Source organism: Gracilinanus agilis, chromosome 3 (genome assembly GCF_016433145.1).
Source record: "Gracilinanus agilis isolate LMUSP501 chromosome 3, AgileGrace, whole genome shotgun sequence".
Classification (NCBI taxonomy): Eukaryota; Metazoa; Chordata; class Mammalia; order Didelphimorphia; family Didelphidae; genus Gracilinanus; species Gracilinanus agilis.
This window is the reverse complement of record NC_058132.1, coordinates 510,964,727-510,988,086: the sequence shown is the minus strand read 5'-3', so window position 1 is coordinate 510,988,086 and position 23,360 is coordinate 510,964,727. Positions and strand designations below refer to the sequence as shown.

The window sequence follows — 23,360 nt, the reverse complement described above, 5'->3', positions numbered from 1 at the left end:
AGAATGATCTTAGGATTGTGAAAGAGACAATAAAAATGCTGAATAGGAGGTTGAAAATGAAGATAAGTGAGGAGATGGTAAAAGCATACCTAGCTGCTCTCCATCAATTCAACTTGGATAAACTACATCAGAGGATATTGACTGAACCAGTGATTATGATTCTGACTTGCTCTAGGTGATCTCTGGAAAATTTTAGAGACTGAAAAAAGGCACTGAAAGAACAGAGAAGGGCAAATGATCTGCTTTTCAAAAAAAAGGAAAGATTGATTCTTCAAATTATAGAACTGTGAGCATGACTTCCATTTCTGCTAAAAAATTTTGGAATATATTAAAGGATAGTTTCAGAGCATTTACAAAAGGAAACTGTGAGTATCAAAATCTAGCATGGTTTAGAGTTTTGTCAGATTAACATTTTGGTAAAATTACCTGGATATGAACAAAATATTTGAGAAAAATTTCTCATAATATGCTGATTATTGGAGAAAATCAAATTTTGGGGACTCAAGAGAAAGTGGCCCTTCCTAGAATACAGAGTACTTCATAAGGACCAAGGAACTTGGAGAGAAAACACAGAATTTTGAAATATATTTATCAAAAACATTATTTTGTTAGATTCTTCCTCAGCTTCCCTCTTTGTCAAAATGGAATAGTATTGATTTCTTACAGAAATACAATGAAGCTGTGATTTAATATCTATGGGAATTCCTCACTTGCTCCACTTCACTCCCTAAGACTCATTAGATAAGTCCTGTAGAGCCTTGAGTAACAAACTCTGATTTCCATAGAGATTAAATGACTTGCCCAGTGTCACAAAGTAAGAAAGTGTGAGGGACAGTTTTGAGCCTAGTTTTTCCTAATCCCATGTTCAGAAATATATCTATCACATCATACTGCATATAGTCTTCTGCTTATCTCCTAACAACTTAAATAAATGAACAAATTAATGAATGAGTAAACAACAATAAATATATGAGCAAGTAAACAAACAAACAAATAAATAAAGTCATGAGGTTTAAAGGAGAGAAGGATGGAGAAGTCCTGATTTCCCCAGAGCAAGGCTCTAAAATACAAAGATTTGTTGTGATGTGTTCAATAAGTCTGCTGGAAGAGCAGCTGGCAGAGTACTGACTTGTAGATCTTTTTTTTTTATTTTGACCCATCCAAAAATATAGCTATCAGCAAAATGCCCGTTATTATTCAGAATAGGCTGATTTGCATCTTAATATATAATGTTCATCTTGCCACAGGCAGAGGGGAGTGATTAGAGAGGTTAATAAGGCAAAATAAGGGATGCAGGCCAGGCTGGGCTTTGGCTTGGGCAGCCTCAGGGAATATCGTATTCACAGAAGGATCTTTGGGAAAAGCCCTGGAGATGAAGCTTTACTAAGTGCCTTAGCACTGATGCCCCTGGAATCATTCAGGTAATCAAATATACCAGCCTATTTTTAAGGATATGCAGACATTGAACAAATTTTTTTAACCCATGTTTTGCTTTACTAGGATCTAATTTTCAGTTAGCATAATTTTTTTGCTTGTTATCCCATTTTCCACTTTCTATGTATTTTCTCCTACATCCTCCAACCCAGTTAACCAGTACATGAAAGTTTTCAATTTTGAAGGTTAGCTTTTATGTATCATCTTTTGCCTCTCCTGTAGTTTTTTAAAGAACCCACAAACATTTACTTACATTGCAAAGCATTTTGCTAAGTGTTCTGAGTTATTGAAAGATGTGTTATGAATAGTCTGTGCTCTCAGCAGGTATTTTTCTGCAGCACCTATCATGTTTGGCACCAATTCTAGGTACGATGGGGAATATTTTGGTTTCTGTCCTTCAGGAGCTCATAATTTATGTGGGAGGAAACCATTAGTGAACATTACAGAAAAGCGTGTAATTAAATCTTGACTCATATAATATGAATCAAAAATATCAAAATCAATTGAATAAGCATTTCTTAATCACCTACTATGTGTAAGGCACCAGTCAAAGAAGGAAAGGATGAAAGGACCATTGAAAATGTCACAAAGAAGGTAACATTTAGGCTAAGAATTTTAGATTTTTATGGGAACTTGAAGATCAATGTCCTGTTTTATTGATGACAAAACTAAAAATAAGAGAAGGTGTGGTTAATTATAAATCACTCTTGTAGTTAGTTTGGAAAGTAGAACTACAAAACAATTTTCTAGCCTTCTTGTGCAGTGCCATTTCACCATAACATGGGAATTTTAGTTGGAATTTGAAAAGTTGGTAAGATTTTGAAAATCAGAGTAGTGCTGGTGGCATGAGACCTTGTACTCCCAAATTATAGAAATGCTTCAAGTCTGTAAGCAAGGAAATTCCTTCTTTGCTTCCTAGTGTTCTTGTTAAAGCTAAGGAAAGGGTGGGCCTCGACTTCAAACACTTAATGATAAGAAAGACTCTTGAGAGGATTATTCTCCCTTGGATTCTCCCCTAGGTTTGGGGAGGGACATAGATATACAAATTCTGGTTATGACCCAATACTATGTAATCTAGGGTCCTAAACTATGCCCAGCCAAATCCTATGTCTTCAGGAGGTAAGACACTGCTCTGGCCTCAAGTGACTCACCACCCACTTTTCCCTGAATTCATACCCTCCTTTAGTCACAGAGCATTTGCTATAAATAAAATATAAAAACCCCAGAATTCATCCCTTTGAGGAGGTGCTGTCAATCCCTGCACATTGTACTCCCAACCACTTCAACATGACTTTATAAATTTCTCTTTTTATTTCTAAGCTAAGTTATGGAGTCTTGCATTCTTGCAAAGGGTACTCATCCCAAACCCTAGGGAGTTCACTTCAAGCCCCCCCACAACAGTGGGAAACTATCCCCAAAGTTATAGCATAATGCATGGATATTGAGGTGGAAATAATCATAGCATGTATAGGTGACAGGGAAGGGAGTGAGTGGCAGGATTTGAGTGATGATTTAAGAGGCTGGCATTGCATAATGGATGGTTTATTGGACTTGGACCCACTGAAAGATTTGGGTTGTAGTTCCATTTCTGATGAAAAAGAACTATTTGCAAAACAATTAATTTTTCTAAACCTTAATTCCTTTACATATGAAATTGGATAGTAGCACTTGCATAGACCATACCACAAGATTATTATGTTTATCAATTCACTTTTTTTTAAATGTCTACTAAGTGTCATACATTATGCTAAGTGCTGAGGATACCAAAAAAAAAGCCAACAAATAAAACAGTCTGTTCTCAAGTATCTTACAATCTAATGGAAGAGACAACATGCAAAAAAAAATCCCAGCATAACTAAAATATATATGTATACAAATATGATAAAATACAAACAATTTCAAAGTTGAGGCACTAAGAATTAAGGAGACTTGAGAAAGATTTCTTGATGAAAGTACGACGTTAGATTACACATAAAAGAAGTCAAGGAAGCCAAGAGGAGGAGATAAGTGAAGCATTCCAGGCATGGTGGACAGGTAGTAAAAATGATCAGATTTGGGTGATGGAGTATCATGTATGAGGAGCAAACAACAAGGAAGCTGGATTGGAGAATATGGAAAGAGTGGAAGATATATTAAAAAAAAACCAATGTTATAAGAGGTCAAATTGCAAAGGGTTTTACATTTGATCCTGGAGGTAATAGGAAGCCACAGGAGCATGAGTTTATGAGAAAAGTATTATTACTAGCAATTAACGCCTAATAAGTTACCCATAGCTTGGGAATTGCTTCTGAATGCTTCCATCCCTCCAGAAACTAATAGATAAACAGAGATATTTAAAAAAAATCTCCTCTACCTGGATAAAAAGGAATTGTAATGTCTTCCCTTGGCCAGAAAGCAAAGTACTGACCCAAAAGGAAAACTACAAAGATATAACAAGAGAGGAAAAGTTGGCCACTAGAAACTCACTGTAGTTAGCTTTTCTATTGCATGAAGTTTTACTGTTATGACAACTCTGGTCAAACAGTTATGTGGCAGTTGTATGCTGGTAGTTAAGATGGCATAGTAAGGGGTGCTTAGCTTGCCCAACCTCTCCAAATATACAAAAATAGAAAATAAAATACTTCAAAAAAAAAAAAAAAAAGAAAGCAGAGGAACATCCCTCACTAGGTTAAGAAGGGAGAATAGGCCAGCAAGTGTGGCATCAGGAAGAACCAGCAGAATGTAGACCACCTCAAAGCACTTCCACGTGGCTTTAGGCAACAAAAGAACATTAGGAGAACAACACCAGCCCCATGGTGGTTTGAGGTAAAGGAATGGCAGAGTTGGGGAGAAGCCAAATGGGTTGCCAAGCAGCCTGGGGCAATGAAATATGAGAGGATGAAGCAGCCCTATGCACTACCATATGGCCTAAGGCATCAAAATGATACTATGGGGGAAACCCAAAGTCTGCTTTACCTGTTTCTATATGGCCTGAGATAATAAAAGGGCAGAGGAGGGAGCAACTCTACCAGGTGCCAAAGAGGAGATCAGTCCATGAGCCCTGAGGCAATAAACCCATAGATCTAAAGAGAGATGGTCCTATACCAGAGATCAGAGAAAACTATACTACAAGCCTAGAACAGCAATCATTCTACCCCAGGAGAAGAACAGAAACTCAACACATAGATAAAGTAATAGTGGATGGAAAATAATAGCTGGAAAAAATGAGCAAAAGGCAAAGAAAAAAAAACCTAACCTTAGAAAATTATGTTAGAGACAAGGAAGATCAAAATATAAACTCAAAAGGTGACAATGGAAAAAAGGAAACATGTAAAGTCAGAAAGGAAAGTGAGAAAAATGTCAGGTTCTGAAAGAGCTCTTATGAGAACTTGAAAAGAAGTTAAGAAATTAGATAATAAAAGAAATCATAGAAAGATTCAACAACTTGGCCCCTCCAAAAAATACTAAAGAAAACAACTCCCTAAAGATTAGAATGGGCCAAGCAGAAAAGGAAACACAAATGCTCAAGGAAGAAAATAACTCCCTAAAAATTAGAATGAGCAAATGGAAGGTAATGACTCTATACAACATCAAGAAACAATAAGACAAAAATCAAAAGAATGAAAAAATAAAAGAAAATCTGAAATACCTCACTGTAAAAACAACTGACCTTGAAATAGATCCAGGAGAGACAATCTAGGAATCATCAGAACACGTGAAAGCTATGATCAAAAAAAGGGCCTGACAGAAATCACCAGTTTCTCCATTAAATAAACAGAAATCAAAGAATATGATATTCTGAAAGGCAAAGGATCTAGGCCTACAACCAAGAATCATATATACCCAGCAAAGCTGAGTATAATCCTCCAGGAGAAAAAAAATGATGTTTAATGAAATAGAGGACTTCCAGGTATTCCCAACAAGACGGACAAAACAGAGTTGAAAATAAAATTTGATTTGCAAGATCAATTGATAAGAGAGGCTTAAAAAGTAAATAGAAAAGTTAAAACTTTCAATAAGGCTGAATTGAGTACACTCATACCTGGGAAGGAGATAATTAAGACATTTATCTATGTAACTTAAAATACTTAAAGTACTTAAAATATTCAAGATACCTAAAGTACTTAAGACATTTAAGAACCATACCACTATTAGGACAGAAAGAAAGAACACACATAGAAAGAAGGAAGGGAGTAAGCAGAACAGGACAGGTTGATATAAAAAAAATGAAAGTATGGGGAAATGAAACACAAGAGGAGAAGGAAAAAAGTAGAGATAGAATATAATAAATTATCTCATATGAAGAGGCATGTAAGAGTCAATACAATGGAGAGAATATGTGGGTATGGTAGGCAATGCTTGAACTTTACTCTCATTGGAATTAGCTCAAAGTGGGAGATCTACCTTACCTCATAAGGAAGTAGGAGGAAAAGCGTTATAAGAGAAGGGTGGGGGATGGACAAAAAAAGAGGGTGAAATGAAGGAGGTAGTAGTCAGAAGTAAAATATTTGTGAACAGGGAAAAGTTCAAAGAAGAGAAAGAGAAGAGTAAATGGGAGAAAAACAAGATAGAGAAAAACACAATTACTAATCATAACTGTAAAATAAAACGAAAATAAACAGTAAAACAGTAAAGAGAACTTTAGAAGAGTTTGATATGATAGATCTCTGGAGAAAACTGAATGGACATAGAAAGGAATATATCTTTTTCTCATTAGTACATGACACCTTCATTAAAATTGGCATGAATGTAAAAGGGCATGAAAACCTCACAACCAACTGTAGAAAAAAAAGGTATTAAATGTATCGTTTTCATACCATAATTCAATAAAATAACATTTGGAAAAAAGTATCAGAAAGGCTAAAAATTAAATGGAAATTAAAACAACCTTATCCTAAAAATGAATAGAGCAAAGAACAAATCATGAAAACAATAATTTCATTACAGAGAATGACAAGGAGATAGCAAATTTATATCTTTAAATGCTTATATTATTAAAAAAGAGAAAGACCAGATCAGTGAATTGGGCATGCAACTAAAAAACTAGAGAAAGAACAAATTGAAAATCTCCAACTAAACACCATATTGGAAATCCTAAAAAATCAAAGGGAAGATTAATAAAATTGAAAGACCATTGAAATAAGACAAAGACCTGGTTTTATGAAAAAATAATAAAATAGAAGAACCATTGGTTAATTTGATTTAAAAAAACAAATTACCATTATCAAAAATGAAAAAGGTGAAATCAGAAACAATTGAAAAAGAAATTAAAGCAATTATTGGGAGTTAATATATCCACCCATATGCCAAGAAATATGATATTCTATGTGAAACAGATGAATATTTATAAAAATATAAACTGCCCAAATAAACAAAAGAGGAAACAGAAAAGTTAAACATCCCCATCATAGAAAAAGAAATTGAATAAGAGCTAAAAAACAAGACTGTAAACTATAGACAGACAAATCTCCCTAATGAATATTGGTACAACAATTTTAAATAAAATATTAGCAAGGAAATTATAGCATCATATCTTAAGAATCATACACCATTGCCAAGTAGTTTTTTGTACCAAGAATGCAGAGGTGGCTCAATATTAGGAAAACTATCAGCATAATTGACTATATCATAACAAAACCAACAGAAACCATATAGTTATCAATAGATGCAGAAAAAAAACTTTGACAAAATTTAACACCCATTTCTTATTTTTTAAATTTTTATTTAGAATATTTTTCCATGGTTAAATGATTCATAATCCCCTTCCCCCTAATCTGTGCTCCCCACTCCCAAAGCCAACAAGCAGTTCCACTGGGTTATACAGGTATAATTGTTCAAAACATATTTCTATGTTATTTGTATTTGCAGTAGAGTGATCCTTTAACATCAAAACCTAATCTCATCCCTATCACAAGCATATGTTTTTCTAATGCATTTCTGGTTCCACAGTTCTTTCTCACAAGTTCCTCTGGATCATCCCGGGTCATTACATTGCTGCTGGTAGAAAAGTCTATTATATTCAATTGTGCCATAGTGTATCAGTCTCTGTGTACAACCTTCCTTCTTGTTCTGCTCCTTTTGCTCTGCATCAATTCCTAGAGGTCATTTCAGTTCACATGGACTTTCTCCATTTCTTTATTCCTTTCAGCACAATAATATTCCATCACCAACGTATACCAAATTTATTCAGCCATTTCCCAATTGATGGACACTGCTTCATTTTTCAGTTTTTTTTGCCATCACAAAGAGTGCAGCTATGAATATTTTTGTACGAGTCTTTTTCCTTATTATCTCTTTGAGGGTACAAACCCAGTAAACACCCATTTCTTATTTTAAAAATGCATGAGAAAATATTGGAATAAAAAAAGATTTATTTAAAGTGATAAATAGCATTTATCTAAAACTGTCAGCAAGCTTTGTAATGGGGATAAACTAGGACCCTTCTCAAAATATCAGGGGTGAAGCAAGGATGTCTATTATCACCACTACTATTTAATGTAGTATTAGAAACACTAGCTATAACAGTAAGAGCAGAAAAAGAAACTGAAGTAATTAGTACACACAATGAAGAAACAAAACTATCATTCTTTGTAGATGACATGATGGTAAACATAAAGAACCCCAGAGACTCAAGTCAGGAAACTAATAGAAATAATTAACTTCAGCAAAGCTGCAAGATGCAAAACAAACCCACATCAATCACTAGCATTTTTATCTACCACAACAAAGTTCAGCAATCAGAGCAGAGCTAGAAAAGAAGTGAGTCTCCATCTCAGCCAGCAATGGCTTCTCACAGACTGTCTCCTCCTGGCTCTCCCCAACCCTCTGCCTGTTGAAGGACCCTTATCCCACCCTCTCTGCTCCCAAGCTGTAAAGCTCAGGAAATCTGCTAAAAGTCAAGGTGAACCAAAGAAAATGCTCCTTTTCCCAAAGGAGACAGAAGACAGTGGGGATAAGGACAGTTTAGAAGACTAAGAGGAAATCAGTGGAGGAGAAGCTGTGGTTCCTCAGAAGAACAAGAAGGCTACAGCTAAAACAACCCAAAAACTATTATGTTATCATACCTGCAGAGAAAGAAGTCCTGACTCCTGGTCAGAAGGCTGCTGTGACTCCAGCTGAGAAAGGGGCAATCCCAGGCCAAACTGTCATCGTACCAGGCAAGAAGGGAACTAAAGCAGCAGCCACCCCATTTAAAACAGCCTCACCCCCAGCCAAAGGGTGGAAAATGGAAAGAATGGCAAGAAAGAGGACAGTAAATCTGAAGAAGACAGTGAAAATGAGGAGGATGAAGAATTTGAGTCACTCAAAGCCACCAAAGTGGAAGCTGCTCCATCCAAACAAAACTCAAAGGAAGAGGAGGAGGAGGAGGAGGAAGATGTTAGTGATGAGGGGGAAGAAAATGAGGATGACTGAAGAAGAAACCAGGTATACCACCCCTGCCAAAGGAAAGGCAGCCCCTGGGAAAGGTGGGAAAACCAAATAATCCAAGGAAGAAAAGGAAGAAGAAGAAGAGGAAGACAATGATAAGGAGGAAGAAGTTGAGGAGGAGGAAGAAGAGGAAGAGGAGGAAGTGCCTGTCAAAGAAGTTCCAGGAAACAGGGGAAAGGAAATGGGCAAACAAAAAGCCCTCTAAGCCAAAAAAACAGAAATTGGAAGCTGAAGCATCTACAAATTTCAGTCTTTTTACTGGTAACCTGAACTTCAACAAAACTGCTTCCCAGTTAAAACCTGACATCAAGGACTTCTTTGGGGTGGGGTGGGGGGAACCTTATGTTTGTGGACGGCTGCACTGGTACCATAGGAAGATTGGCTTTGGCTAAATAGAATTCAGATCCTTTGAAGATGGAAAAAGCACCAGAATTCAGTGGCACCAAAGTGCATAGCTCTGAAATGAGGCTGGAAAAAGCAAAAGAAAACAAGATCAAGACACAAGGATACTCCATCAATCACCTGCCCTATAAAGTAACTCAGGAGGAGCTCTGGAAAGTGTTTAAAGACACTTTTGAGGTCAGATTAGACTGCACCAAGGATGGAATACCCAAAGGAATTGCTTATGTTGAATTCAAGACAGAAGCAGATGTGGGCAAGACCTTGGAAAAGAAGCAGGGAACTGAGATTGATGGTTGGCACTTATTCTGGCCTGCATGAGGGAGAAAAGCCAAGGACAAGAGAACCCTCAAGGGAAGAATAATTCTTGGATCAGGAACAACTGCAAGCCATCAGACTCCAAGAAGTCGGTGCTGAACAACCTTGCCTACAGCACCACAGAGGAACCTGCAGGGAGTGTTTGAAAAGGCTATGCCCATCAGCCTGCCCCAGAACAACCAATGCCAACCCATGGGGCACACATTCATTGAATTTGCCTCAGTGGAGAATTTGAAAGAAGCTTTAAATGGTTGTAACATCATAAAAATTGAAGACTGAGCCATCCAGTTGAAGCTGAAGGGACAGAAAGCAGTAAATGCAATTCTAAGGAACCAGTCCTACAAAGGACTTCATCAAAGATCTATCTAAAGACACAAAAGAAGAAACATTGAAATATTCTTTTCACAGCTTGGTGGAGGCCAGAATAGTCATAGACAGGGAGAAGGGGTCATTAAAAGGGTTGAGTTTTTGTGGACTTCAATTCAGAAGAGGAAGAGAGATTGACGGAAACAAAGTCACTCTGGACCGGGCCGTGTCCAGTGTATTTGGAGGCTTTAGGGGCTGAGAAGGTGGCAGAGGAGGCTGATGGACCTTGGGAAGAAGAGGTCAGTGAGGAAACTTTGGAGGTCCAGGTGGTTTCTGAGGAGGCTGAGTTGGAGGACACAACAAACCACAAGAAAAGAAAACAAAGTTTGAATAGCTTCTACCCATTTTCTTTCCCTCTGTCATTTGAATGGACTCTAGGAGTTTTAACCTGTCATCTGATCACAGACAGAGCTTTCTGAGGACATTCTAAGACAAATATGCCGTCCCCCAGGAGGTAATCTTGGAGAAACCTTGATGACATTTCAAGGGAGAGAGTATGTTGGTTTTGACTGGACAGATGATGCATATAAACTTTTTGCAGACACGTGATAGATGTGGAAGTTAACTTTTCTGTCTGTGAGTTGTCCTGATTTTATAATGTTATGCCCCATATAAAAACATTTTTTCCTACAAAAAAGATAGAAATATAAATTCCATTTAAAATAACTATAGATAATATTAAATACTCAGAAGTATACTCACCAAAACAAATCCTGCAACTATATAAACACAATTACAAAACACTTTTCCCACAAATAAAGTTAAGCCTAAATAACTGGAAAAATATTCAGTGCTAATGGATAGGCAGAGTCCGTGAAATAAAAACACTAATCATATCTAAATTAATTTACCTATTCATTGTCGTCTCAATCAAACCATCCAAAAATTATTTCCTAGAACTAGAAAAAATGATAACAATATTCATCTGGAAGTACAAATGGTCAAGGTGGGGTTTTGAATTAATGGGATTTGATTAAATTAATTTAAAGGAATTAATGAAAATATATAAAGGAAAGAGGCTTAGTCACTCCAGATCTCAAATTCGACTACAAGTGGTAAGCATTAAAACAATCTGGTACTGGCTAAGAAATAGAGTAGTGGATTAGTGGGATAAGTTACATAATCAACATACAGTAATTAGTGACTATAGTAACCTAGCGCTTCATAAGCCCAAAGATGCAAGCTTTTTGGGGAAAAATTCACTATTTAACAAAAACCATTAGGAAAACTGGAAAACAATATGGCAGAAACTAGACTTGTACCAACATTTCACATAGTACACCATGATAAAGTCAAAATAGATACTTGATCTAGAAATAAAGAGTGATCCAAAAACAAATTAGGGGAACACAGTAAACTTTACCTATCAGACTAATGGATAAGAGAAGAATTTATAACCAAACAAAACATAGAGAATATTACAAATAATGAATGGATAATTTTGATTAAATTAAAAAGGTGTTGTACAAATAAGACCATGCAACCAAGATTAGAAGGGAAACAACAAATTGGGAAAAAAATTATAGCAAATATTTCTGTTAAAGGCCTTATTTTTCAAATATATGTAGAACTGAGTCAAATTTATGAGAATAACAAGGAATTTCCCTATTGATAAATGGTCAAAGGATATGAACAGTCAGTTCTCAAATGAAAAAATTAAAACTATAATCTTATGAAAAAGACCACTCCAAATAATTAAGAGAAAGGCAAATTAAAACAATTCTGAGATACCATCTCATACTTATTAGATTGGCTAATATGACTAAAAAGGAAAATGATTAATGTTGAAGGGGATGTGGGAAAATTGGGATATTAATGCACTTTTGGTGGAACTGTGAACTGATACAATCACTATGGAGAACAATATGGAACTACATCTAAAGGGCCATAAAACTATATATACTCTTTGACCCAGAAATACTACTACTGGGTATATATCACAAAGATGTCAGAGATAGGGGAAAGACTTTCTACTACAAAAATATTTAAGAAGCACTTAGTGGCAAAGAATTAGAAACTGGTGGGGGTGAAGGGTCCATGAATTGGGGAATGACTGAACAAGTTGTGGGTGTAAGGTTGTAATGGTATACTATTGCACAGGAAGAAATGACAAACAAGATAAGTTGAGAAAAATCTGGAAAAAACTTATATGAACTGATGTAAAGGGAAGGACAATGAACCAGGAGTACAATAACAAATATTATATGATGATCAACTGGAAAGGACTAAACCCATGATGGTGAACCTTTGGCATACATACAAAAAAGGGCATACAAAGCCCTCTTTGTGGTCACAGGAGCCCTCACCCCTCAGAGCTCATTACTAGAAAGGCAGAGGGACTCAGGGGAGCTGCTCCTCTCCCCTTCTGCACTATGCTGAAGACATTTTTTTTACTTCTTTCACCCCTCTGCCCATCAGCCCAAAAGGAGTGCTTCATGTATGGCAGAGCTGGGAGGGAAGTGCAGAGCTTAGGACACTCCCCTCCCATTCTCCATGAATGTTCTCACTTCTTCCCCTGTCTAGGGTAAAGTGGAGGGGTGGGGGGGGGACTCAAAGCACAGGCTTTCTGGGGAGAGGATGGGGCACAGCCCATGGTCTCTGGGGGGAAGGCAAGACATGATTTACAGTCCTTGAAAGATTCTTTATCACTGTACTAACCTACTATCAGCAAAACAAGGTTCCAAGATAAAAAAGACTCATAGTAAAAAATGCTATCCATAGCCAAAGAAGGAACTGTTGGAATCTAATTGCAGATCAGAGCATGTCATCTTTCAGTTTATTTCCTTCATGAGTTTTTTTATTATATTCGTGATATGTGTCTTCTGTCATAGTGTGAAGAATATGGAAATATGTTTTGCATGAAAGTACTGTTGTAACCTATATCAGACTATTTACATTCCTCAGGGAGGGGAAGGGAGAAGGAGAGAATCTGAATCACAAAATGTCAGAACAATTGTAAAAAATTGTTTCTACATATAGTTGAAAAAAAAAGTTTTAAAAATGTTATGCCAAATGGGACAAGATTATAGATCTTGGAAACCTTGCTGCCTTTCTGTTTGATATGCTAGGCAATCTTGAGGGACCTCAGGATTTTGAGGTAATTAGCTATTTGTAGTTAGGTATTATTTCATTTTTGTATCCAGTGTCTAGTACTATACCATATTTCTATTCACTATACTATGCAGACTAGCACATAGTAGGTATTAGATACGCTGAACTGAAAATGAACTGAATAGCATAATTAGAAGAAGAACCTCCAATAATGTGCAATACAGAACAAAGAAAGGAGAAATCAGATATATTGGCTACCTTTAAACCTGTTATATTATTGAGAGTTTGAACTAGCTAACTAAATATTGGCATTCCCAGGATTAAAATCCATATCCCCTGATTTAAGGAGCTGGCAAGATACACTGATAACTCCATTATACACATGATTCATAGATTCTTACAGTTGAAAGTGACCTCAAGGGTCATCAAGTCTAGCTTTGAACCTGAACAGGAATCCTTTCTACAGCATTCCCAGCAAGTGTTCATTAAGCCACATGAAGCTGTTTAGGGATGGGGAAACCACTAGGTGCCATGAAGCACTTTGTTCTTTCAGACAAAAATTGTTAAGAACTCTCTGCTTACACTGAGTGGAACTTTCTCTCAGCAGCTCCTATGCATTGCTCTTAGTTCTATCCTCCAATTGGGAAATGTCCAAACAAGTTTCAGGATATGAATGCAATGTAATACCATTGTGTTGTAAGAAATGAAGAGAGATAGAAGAGAGATCTTCATTTTTTGGACATACGGTAAATCATTTTGCTGAGTTCTGATATCTTTCAAAGTTGTTTTTCTCCAAGCTATCATTTTATAAATTACTCTAGATCTGCTAATTTCACATTAGTTCATAAAAAGTTTTCCCAAACATTCATTTCTTCTGAATGAAATTTCTTGGTCTGACTCTCTTCCTACTGTTTTATTGGTTATCTATGTGAATTTATTTTCTATCTTTTTACTTTTCTGATGGTATCAATTATTTCATTCAATTTTTAATTAGCTCTCTATAGTTTTCTAAGAGCATTATTATATCATCTGAAAAAATAGAATTTTATTTTCTCTTTGCCTAAGCTTATTCCATAAATGTCTGTCTTGTTTTATTGCTATTTGTATTTCTAGCACTATGTTAAATAACATTCCTTTTTTTGATCTTCTTCTTGACTCCAGCACAGCTTTTTAAAAAATCTCTTTGTTCATTGATACCTTAAGATGTCTCTAGCAGTCCTGTTCCTCTTCTTCCAAGTCCATGTCCCTCATCTTCATCCAGTTCCCAAACTTTACTTCCATCCGCTATGCATGTCTCTTAAAAATCAAAGCAATCTATTGAGTTCCCTTTGAATATATATTGAGCTATTTAGATCATCCCCGCTTTTTTCCATCAGAATCACTGACATTTGTATCTTCTGAATTTCATTCTTGATAAGTTTCCACTTCCTTTGGAACTAATTTTCTTACTAGTATTTTAGGCCACAAGATTCAATGTTGCACTTCAGATTCTTCCAAGTTTTCCTTTCCTTCTTTCTCCTGAAATTTAGATACAATAGCTACTTCCTCCTAAGCACTCACCAGTTCCTTCTCATTGTTTAATTCCAGAACAATAATGATATTTTCATTCATCCTGGGTTAAATATAACCTATAAGACTGACTACTTATATCACTTTGGGCAAGTCCTTTACTCTTCTTGGGTCTCATTTTCATCATCAATTAAAAGAAGGTATTGGACTAGATGATATCTGAGATACATTCCAACTCTAAATCTATGATTCCATGATCCTAACCATCTCAATAATTTATCAAAGGCATCTAGAAGGCTCAGTAGAGAAGGGGCTTATAGTCAAGAAGACCTGAATTTAAATCTGGCCTCAGGGACCAGTCAGGTGACCCTTCACAAGTCATTTAACTTCTGTTTGCTTGTTTCCTCAACAGTAAAATAAAGATATTATTAGCACCTATTTCAAAGGGTTGTCATGTAGATAAAATGAGATAATATTTGTAAAACATTTAGTACAATGCTTAGCACATAGTAGGGACTTAAAAATGCTTGTTTTTACAAAAATATGTATAGCTGTGCTCTTTGTGGTGGCAAAAAAATGTAAAATGAGAGAATGTCCTTGGATTGGGGAATGGCTGAACAAATTGTGGTATCTGTTGGTGATGGAATACTATTGTGCTCAAAGGAATAAAGAACTGGAGGAATTCCATGTGAACTGGAATGACTTCCAGGAATTGATGCAGAGTGAAAGGAGCAAATCCAGGAGAACATTGTACATAGAGACTGATACACTGTGGTACAATGGAACATAATGGACTTCTCTACTAGCTGCAATTCCAGGATCCAGAGCAAGGCTGAGAGACTTATGAGAAAGAAAACTAGCCACATTCAGAGGAAGAACTGTGGGAGGAGAAACACAGAAGAAAAACAACTGCTTGAACACATGGGCTGATGGAGTTATTATTGGGGATGTAGACACTAAATGATAACTCTAGTCCAACTATCAATAATATGGAATTAGGTCTTAATCAATGATACATGTAAAACCCAGTGGAATGGTATGTGTTTCGGCTAAGGAGGTTAGGGAGGTTTAGGGGAGAGGGAAAGAACATAAAATATATAACTATGGGAAATAAATATTAAAATTAAATTAATTTTATTAATTAATAAATTAATTAAATTAAAATATTAATATTAAAAAAAATAAAAATTAAAAAAAATTTTAATTGCTTGTTTTTCTTCCCTCCTTCCCATTGGCATAGCTAAAGTTGCGGTGTATATATTCAGGTACTTGAAGTTAGCTATCACTGCTATATTCTACTGCTATGTCTGAGATCTGTTTCACAAATTCCTTATCTATTTCCATCTTCTATGCATGCAATTTATAGAGTAATCCCATGATGATATTCCTTCTGATTCTCTTTCCATTCATTTCTCCCTCCATTCATCCTCAACCACATCTTGTTCATGGATTTACTCACATGACTATATCTCTTTAATACACTGTGCTATTCCACTGACTTTTTTTGTTTATTTAAGTGATATTTCCTGGTGATATCTCAAAGGATATTTCCTCCACTTTTTTTGGCCATTGGCCTAGAAAATGGAAGTGTTTGATTTGCATACCATATGAAATAAAAATGACTTTTAGCTGCTCTGGGAAAGCTTATTTCAGTACAAGCTGTGTTGAGAGTATCAATTATGATGTGAAAAAGAAGAATTAGAAGGGGGCTTGTAGTAGCCAAAGTTACTGACCTCTATTTATAAAGATTCTATTTAGCACCAGGCTTAAACAATTGACCTAATTATTACCACCTCCTGGAAAATAGAATTAATCAAAATATTTAGGGAAGAAATCAAATATACTGGCTTTTGAATAATCTTTGTTATAAAAAAGTAAAATAAAACAAAAGCTTAAAGGTAAGTCTATTTCTCATAGAAGGAGCAAGAAATAGAACTGAAAATGTACACAGTATTTTCAAGCTCTACTGAGCAGTATTATCCTATTAATTATGGATGACAGTATAATGTTTAAAATAAATACAAAATTGTTTCACTCTCACCTTTAGTATCTCCTGAAGCAAATGTTTTATTCCCAGTGATAATCATTATTGTACTATTCACGTCCTTGAAGGATTTGAAAATCTAGAGATATTACACCTTCCTAAAAATGTAATATCGTCTGTTGACATCCTATTTTCTATTATGAGCTGTTATATTATTTAATGGGAGGCAAGAGTAAGAAGGAAGAATTCATTTCTTTCCCTAGCTACAGAAGAAGACATGAAAAGGGTTGCTCAAAAGGAATGAGTAACTGCTAGAATATTCAATCTCACACACTATTAGATCTGGACTCACAAAAGGACAAGGTCTCCCAGGTACTATCCCCATTATTGGTTTTTAATATAGATTCCTCCTGGTAAGCTCAAAGTGTTTAACACATTGGTTTATGAATTTTTACTTAGTGGTCCAGTGGGTAGATAAAAGAAAAAATGACTACAAGCTTCTGCAATCCAGTAGCCACTTTACACATGTTAAAATGTCTAAACACCATTTTGACTTAGTATGTAACTAGACACTAAGAAGAGTCATTCTCCAAGAGAATATCATATTTCCTCCATTCACCTGAGAAGTAACAAGACCACAACCTAACTACAAAGGTATAAATTGCAGTTGGTTAAAAATACCTTGGGTGATTCCTGCTTAGAACCAGTAGTAAGGACCCAGGTGAAATGGATTCAAGCATTGCTCATCTTCCCCTTCTTCAAATTCAATTCAGTAGGAATTTTTAAGTGATCACTATATTGTAGGCATTGTACAGGCTTTGGCAACCCATGGTGGAAAAAAAAAAGAGGAAGTCTTGCCTTCAAGGACCTGACATTCTATTGGGTGGGTGATGGGAGTAGGGAACAGGATGTTTACAAACTAGAGAATATAAAATACATAGCAAAAATAAAGTAGTTTTAGCAGGGGAAATGGGTAAAACCAATTGGATAACAGTTGAGCTGAACCTTGAGTATAGATATTAATCCCAAGAAGCAAAGGTGGAAATAGAAGGAATTAATTTAAACGATTTAACAGAAAGCCTGTGTGAAGGCTTGAATGCATAAGGTTTTTAAATGCCAAATAGAAGAGTCTGTACTTTACCTAGCAGCCACTAGGCAACCATTGGAGGTTTTCTTTTTGACATTTTAATATCAGCCCTATGCTTTAGGAATTCCAATATTCACATGTGTAGATCAGTTTGGATTATAATAGGAAAAGGACTGGAGGCAGGGAGATCAATCAGGAAGCTTTTCTCCATTATCATCACTCCCATCTCTATTCTCCAATCTCCTGTCTACTACTTTCCTTTTTGCTTCCCGTAAACATGCCCAAGTTTTCAAAATCTCTAAAAATTTTTTTGCTAAATCCTACTATTCCTTATTAACTTTTATTCTAGATCACTTCTCCCTTTTTTTGATCAAATTCCTTTAAAAAGTCATCTTTTTACAATGACTCAATTTCCTTTTTTATCACTCTCTTAACACTTTTCAATCTAGCTTCAAACTTCATTACCTCTCTTTACAAAATTGTCAGTGCTCTCTTGTTTGTCAAATCTAACAACTCTGAGAAGAGATGAACTCAGGGTACACAATGAAACATATTTTTTTTGGTCTTGGCCAAAGCAGGGATATGTTGCTTTTGTTTGTTTATTCACAGACTGGGTCTCCTCATCTTATCTAGGCTGGAAGTTTATAAATTAAGTCAACAAGCATTTATTATGAGCCATTATGTATCAAAGTCCGTGCTAATGATACAAAAGAAGGACAAAAACAGTCCTTACTATTAAGGAGTGAGCTCACAGTCTGATAAGTATTGGAGCTTTGCCCTGTACAGTTTCCAACTGGGGCCTTTTTGCAACTTGTCAGCCCTTTGCTCCTGGAGGCTTATTGTTTTGATGCTGAATTAGTACAAACACTCAGCTGGCAGAGGACATTGTAGCTCAGAACTCATTGCAGCCCAAGAAGACTGCCAGCCTTAGTCTCTCTGATAGCTAGAATGACAGGTAATGTACTGGCAATTCCCTGTCAATAATATTCAACTGGGAATCTGTTTTATTTGACCATTCATATTTATTACAATGATTCTGTTTTTCTGCTTTTTTTCCTGATAAGAAAGAAAATCGATTTTTGTTAACTGAAACAGATAAATGAATAGATAGAAAAGAAAAAAATCTAATGTCCTTTTTTCAATATTCATTCTTCTTTACCTCTCCATAACATTTGAAATTCTGACTCATGCTTTTCTGAATATTTTCCTTTTGTGTCATCATCCACATAATAACCATTTACTAACTATAAGTGAATGATCCACAAGACTTTATTCTGGATTCCTTTTTCTTTTTTCTCTCTATATCCATTTGGTGAACACATTAGCTCCCTTAGTTCATACATGATCTCTATACACATGAATTCCAGACCTATATATACAGCATTAATCTCCCTCCTGATATCCTGTATAAACTTATACATTGTATATTAGACATTCCAAACTGGTTTCCCATAGGAATCTTAAACTTGTAATGTCTAAAATTGAAATATTTTTTTATACCCTAAGCCCATATCTCATCAAAAATTTCTAATTATTGTTGAGAGTTTCACTATCATTTCAGTTTCCTAAATTCACAATCTTGTTAATCACTCTCGGTTTCTGATTCTTACAAACCCCATATTTCCATAATGAGGAATTGGATGATGAGCCCAGCCCTTATAAACACGTACAGCTCATGCAATTCCCATGTGAAATTTGAACATGTGTAGATATTTTGCAACTGGTTTTTTTTCCATTAGGCATATCATGAAGAGGAACCTTTTTAATTGGCTGTATAGATGGAATCTGAGGAGTACAGAACATTGAAAAGGTTCTAAGAAATCAAAATACCATTCTTCTCTTAGTGTGACTTCTTCCTACCTGGTGGCATTCCAGTGAGAGAAAATAAAAGAAACAATTTTATAAAGGGTAAGCCCTTGGGCCTTCCCCACAAAAGGTCAAAATGCAGCCTAAGAGTAGGCGTCTCAATTCTTTTCCTCAGAATCTCAGAATATGTTCTTTCTTTTTTCTTTTCTTCTTTCAAAAATTTAAACTCTTAGGGCAAAAATCACATAAGATGAGAATACACAAACAGGTTTCAGTTTTTACCTATAGTGGTAGCATATCCAAAGTGATGAATAAAATCAGATGATTGGGTTAGAAGGTTTCTAAGGTCCTTTCTAGCTCCTAATCCTATAAGATCATGGAATCTGTTCAAATACTGTAAGTACCAAAAAAAGAAAAAAGAGTCAATAGAAGTCTGTAAAATCTAAATTCACTCAACTTTGTTAACTCTGCTATTTTATGTCTAATATGAATGTGAAAATAAACTTAATCCTGCTAAATAAATAAATAAATGTAAACCCTTATCTTCCATCTTAGAGTCAATATTTTTATTAGTTCCAAGACAGGAAAGCAGTAATGGCTGGTCAATGGAGGTTAAATGACTTGCCTAGGATCACAAAGCTGGGAAGAGTCTGAGACCAGATTTGAACTGAGGACCTCCTTTCTCTGGGCTTGCTTCTCAAACCACTTAGCCATCTAGCTGCCCCCATTCTTTCTTTTTAAGTAAAGAAGATTGGAAAGGACTACAACCTTTTTTTTTAACTGCAGAAATTTATTTATTTAATTAATTTAGAACATTTTCCCATAGTTACATGATTTATGTTCTTTCCCTCCCCTCCTCCTGTGCCCCCTGGAGCCAACAAGTAATTCCACTGGGTTTTACATATGTCATTGATCAAGACCTATTTCCATATTATTAATATTTGTATTAGGGTGATCGCTTAGAGTCTACATCCCTAATCATGTCCCCATCGACCCATATGACCACACAATTGTTTTTCTTCTGTGTTTCTGCTCCCACAGTTCTTTCTCTGGATGTAGATAGAGTTCCTTCTCATAAGTCCCTCAGAATTGTCCTGGATCTTGCTACTAGTAGAGAAGTCCATTACATTCAATTATGGCATAGTGTATCCATCTCTGTGTACAATGTTCTCCTGGTTCTGCTCCTTTTACTCTGCATCAGTTCCTGGAGGTCATTCCAGTTCACATGGAATTCATCCAGTTCATTATTCCATTGAGCACAATAATATTCCATCATCAGCAGATACCACAATTTGTTCAGCCTTTCCCCAATTGAAGGGCATCCCCTCATTTTCAATTTTTTTGCCACCACAAAGAGCGCAGCTATAAATATTTTTGTACACATCTTTTTCAGAAAGGACTACAACTTTAAGAGCTCTGATAGATATTAAAGTCAAATCCATTCCAGAGTTTGCAGTCCAGTGGTACAGTTATGGGTCCCTTGAGATGGGGAAAAACCAACCTTTGATATATATCCCAGGGATGGGTGAGACAAAAACTCATCCAACTATGTGAACATGGTGGGAACAATGCTAAAGAGAAAATGTTTAGCTCACTTTCCTCAGGGATTGTGGCAATATAGGGGAAATTATATCCCCAAAGTGTAGGGGGAGGGAAATGTTTGTACTTCTGTTTTAACTGTAATGAATAAATACCCTTTGTAAAAGCTAATCAATATTAATTAGCTAAATAGTAATTGGTATTTGGTATTAATAATTGTCAGCTAGTAGGAGGAGAGAGAAAATATCAGAAGAGGTGTTTAAGCCAATAGCATTAGGGAAAAGATACCCCCAAATTTTCAGGAGGCCTGAGGGAAAAATGTATCCTGTTCCACTCTGCAAGAGATACGAATGCCTCATTCATTCATTCATTCATTCATTCATTCATTCATTCATTCATCAGAGAAGTTGAAATTCAGTATATTATTACACCCTTCCCAGTAAAAGTGGATAATATATTGAATGGCCTAAAATATCTCACAGTTGTCATGACAAGCTGAGATTTTTTTGGTCATTTGATTTATTTTTTGTCTCTTGTTGAAGACCTTAATGAGTTTTGTCCCTACTCATCTCTGATATTCAATTCTTTTTTGTTTTCTAATTATCGTGTTTGCACTAAGATCCTTATAATAATAGCTCACTCACCTTATACATTAGAGTTTATAACAGTAGGGTTATAAAGAGAGGGAAGTAGAACAAAAGTGTTCATCTCCATTTTATAGAAGACAGAAGTAAGGCTCTGAAACATTAAATGACTTACTCTTGGGAGAAAAGCAGCTGGAACTTGTACTTAGGATTTCCTGACTCCAAGATGAGGATTTTTCCAACTATTCACATGGCTTGGCATTTCACATAGCAGTTTAGACAGCATCTGATGCAAAAATCATCTTAAGGAAGTATTTCCTGAGTTCAGTGAAGCTCTCTAACTTCTACTCCCCAACATCATCTTTCAAAATTTTTCTTCTCAATGCGAACCTTCTGTACAGGGGAGCTAAGTGTGCTTTAAGTAGAAGGATTGTAGTGATGAATCTTTGTGCAAAGAACCAAAATCTGAACAGTGACGTCTGTCTTGACTCCAAGTTGCAGGTAGCAGCTGAAATGATTTCATATGTCATCCTCTATTATGTGTGAGATAGATTGTAGATGCCTGGAACATAATTGGTTGATCTATAAAAGAAATGCTGATATTTGTCCTTTACCTAATACCGTGTTTAGCTTAAAGCCATGGATAGTCATGGGAATTTTGAGGAAGATGTTCAATTTAATCACATCAGCCCCATCATTTAAAACTGAAAGTTACTGATAAATTGAGAAAACCAGTGTTTAAACAGATGCAGGCACTGGTTAGCTTTTTATAGCTAAAATGAGCTAAAAACATTTATTTGATAATATCTATTTACATATTAAAATGAAGTTTTGAGAATATGATCATAATGACTAGTATGTATATAGTACTTTGTTTTGCAAAGCACTTTACAAATATCTTATTTCTATCCTCATAAGAACCCTGAGAAGTAGTCGACTATTATTATCCATGTTTTTACAGAAAAGGAAACTGAGGCAAGCAGAGATTAATTGATTTGCCTCTGGTCACACAGGTAATAAGCATCTGAGGTTGTCTTGAACTCAAATCTTTCTGATCTTAAGCCCAATGCTCCATTTGCTGTACTCCCTAGCACTTCAAATATTGTACTTATAATGTAAATATCACTGAAATACATTTATGTACATTTTGGTAGTGGGGAGACAAAATGGTTTTCATTTAAAGTTCTGCTGACTATTAAGATCATGGTGATCATGGGCTAGTTTTGCAGTCAGGTTACAATTAGCACACACACCTACAATTAGTCATGGTATAACCCTTCATCAGTCTGGCTGCTGATACTCTCTCTATGCCTCAGACCCTATTCCAGGTCTTTGGCATTGGTCTCAGCAACCTCTGCAAGATAGAGTCTATCAAAATATATGAAATATAGTATCTTCTGATAGAAGCCTGCCTTTTGAAGAATTTTTAGCAATATTGTAAATACAGCTGATCACAAGTTATTTTTTAACTATTTAAAATATAAAGTGTTATATAACTCGGTCCCCAACCTTGAGCTAGAACACTAAGTTTAATTCAACAAATCATGATTTGATTAATATTGTAGCTTTTTGAACAGGGTAGGACTCCCTTGAATCAGAACTGACCTGTACTTTGAAAGATAATGAAAGTAGGTGAGGGGAAGGCAGTTAAATACCACAGTGAATAGAGTGCCAGGGCTGGAGCCAGGAGGATTTGTGTTCAAAACCAACCTCAGACCATTTCTAGATGCCTGACTCTGAACAAGTCACTTAACTCTGATTGCCTAGGCCTTGTGGCTTTTTGGTCTTAAAATTAATACTAAGAGAGGAAATAAGAGAAAGAAAGAAAGAAAGAAAGAAAGAAAGAAAGAAAGAAAGAAAGAAAGAAAGAAAGAAA

At 35.8% G+C, this 23,360-nt stretch overlaps 1 pseudogene; it reads left to right on the top strand.

Annotated features, from left to right (window-relative positions):
- Nucleotides 1–1,290: 1,290 nt before the first annotated feature.
- Nucleotides 1,291–10,123, top strand: LOC123241785 (annotated as a pseudogene).
- The last annotated feature ends 13,237 nt before the right edge of the window (nt 10,124–23,360 follow it).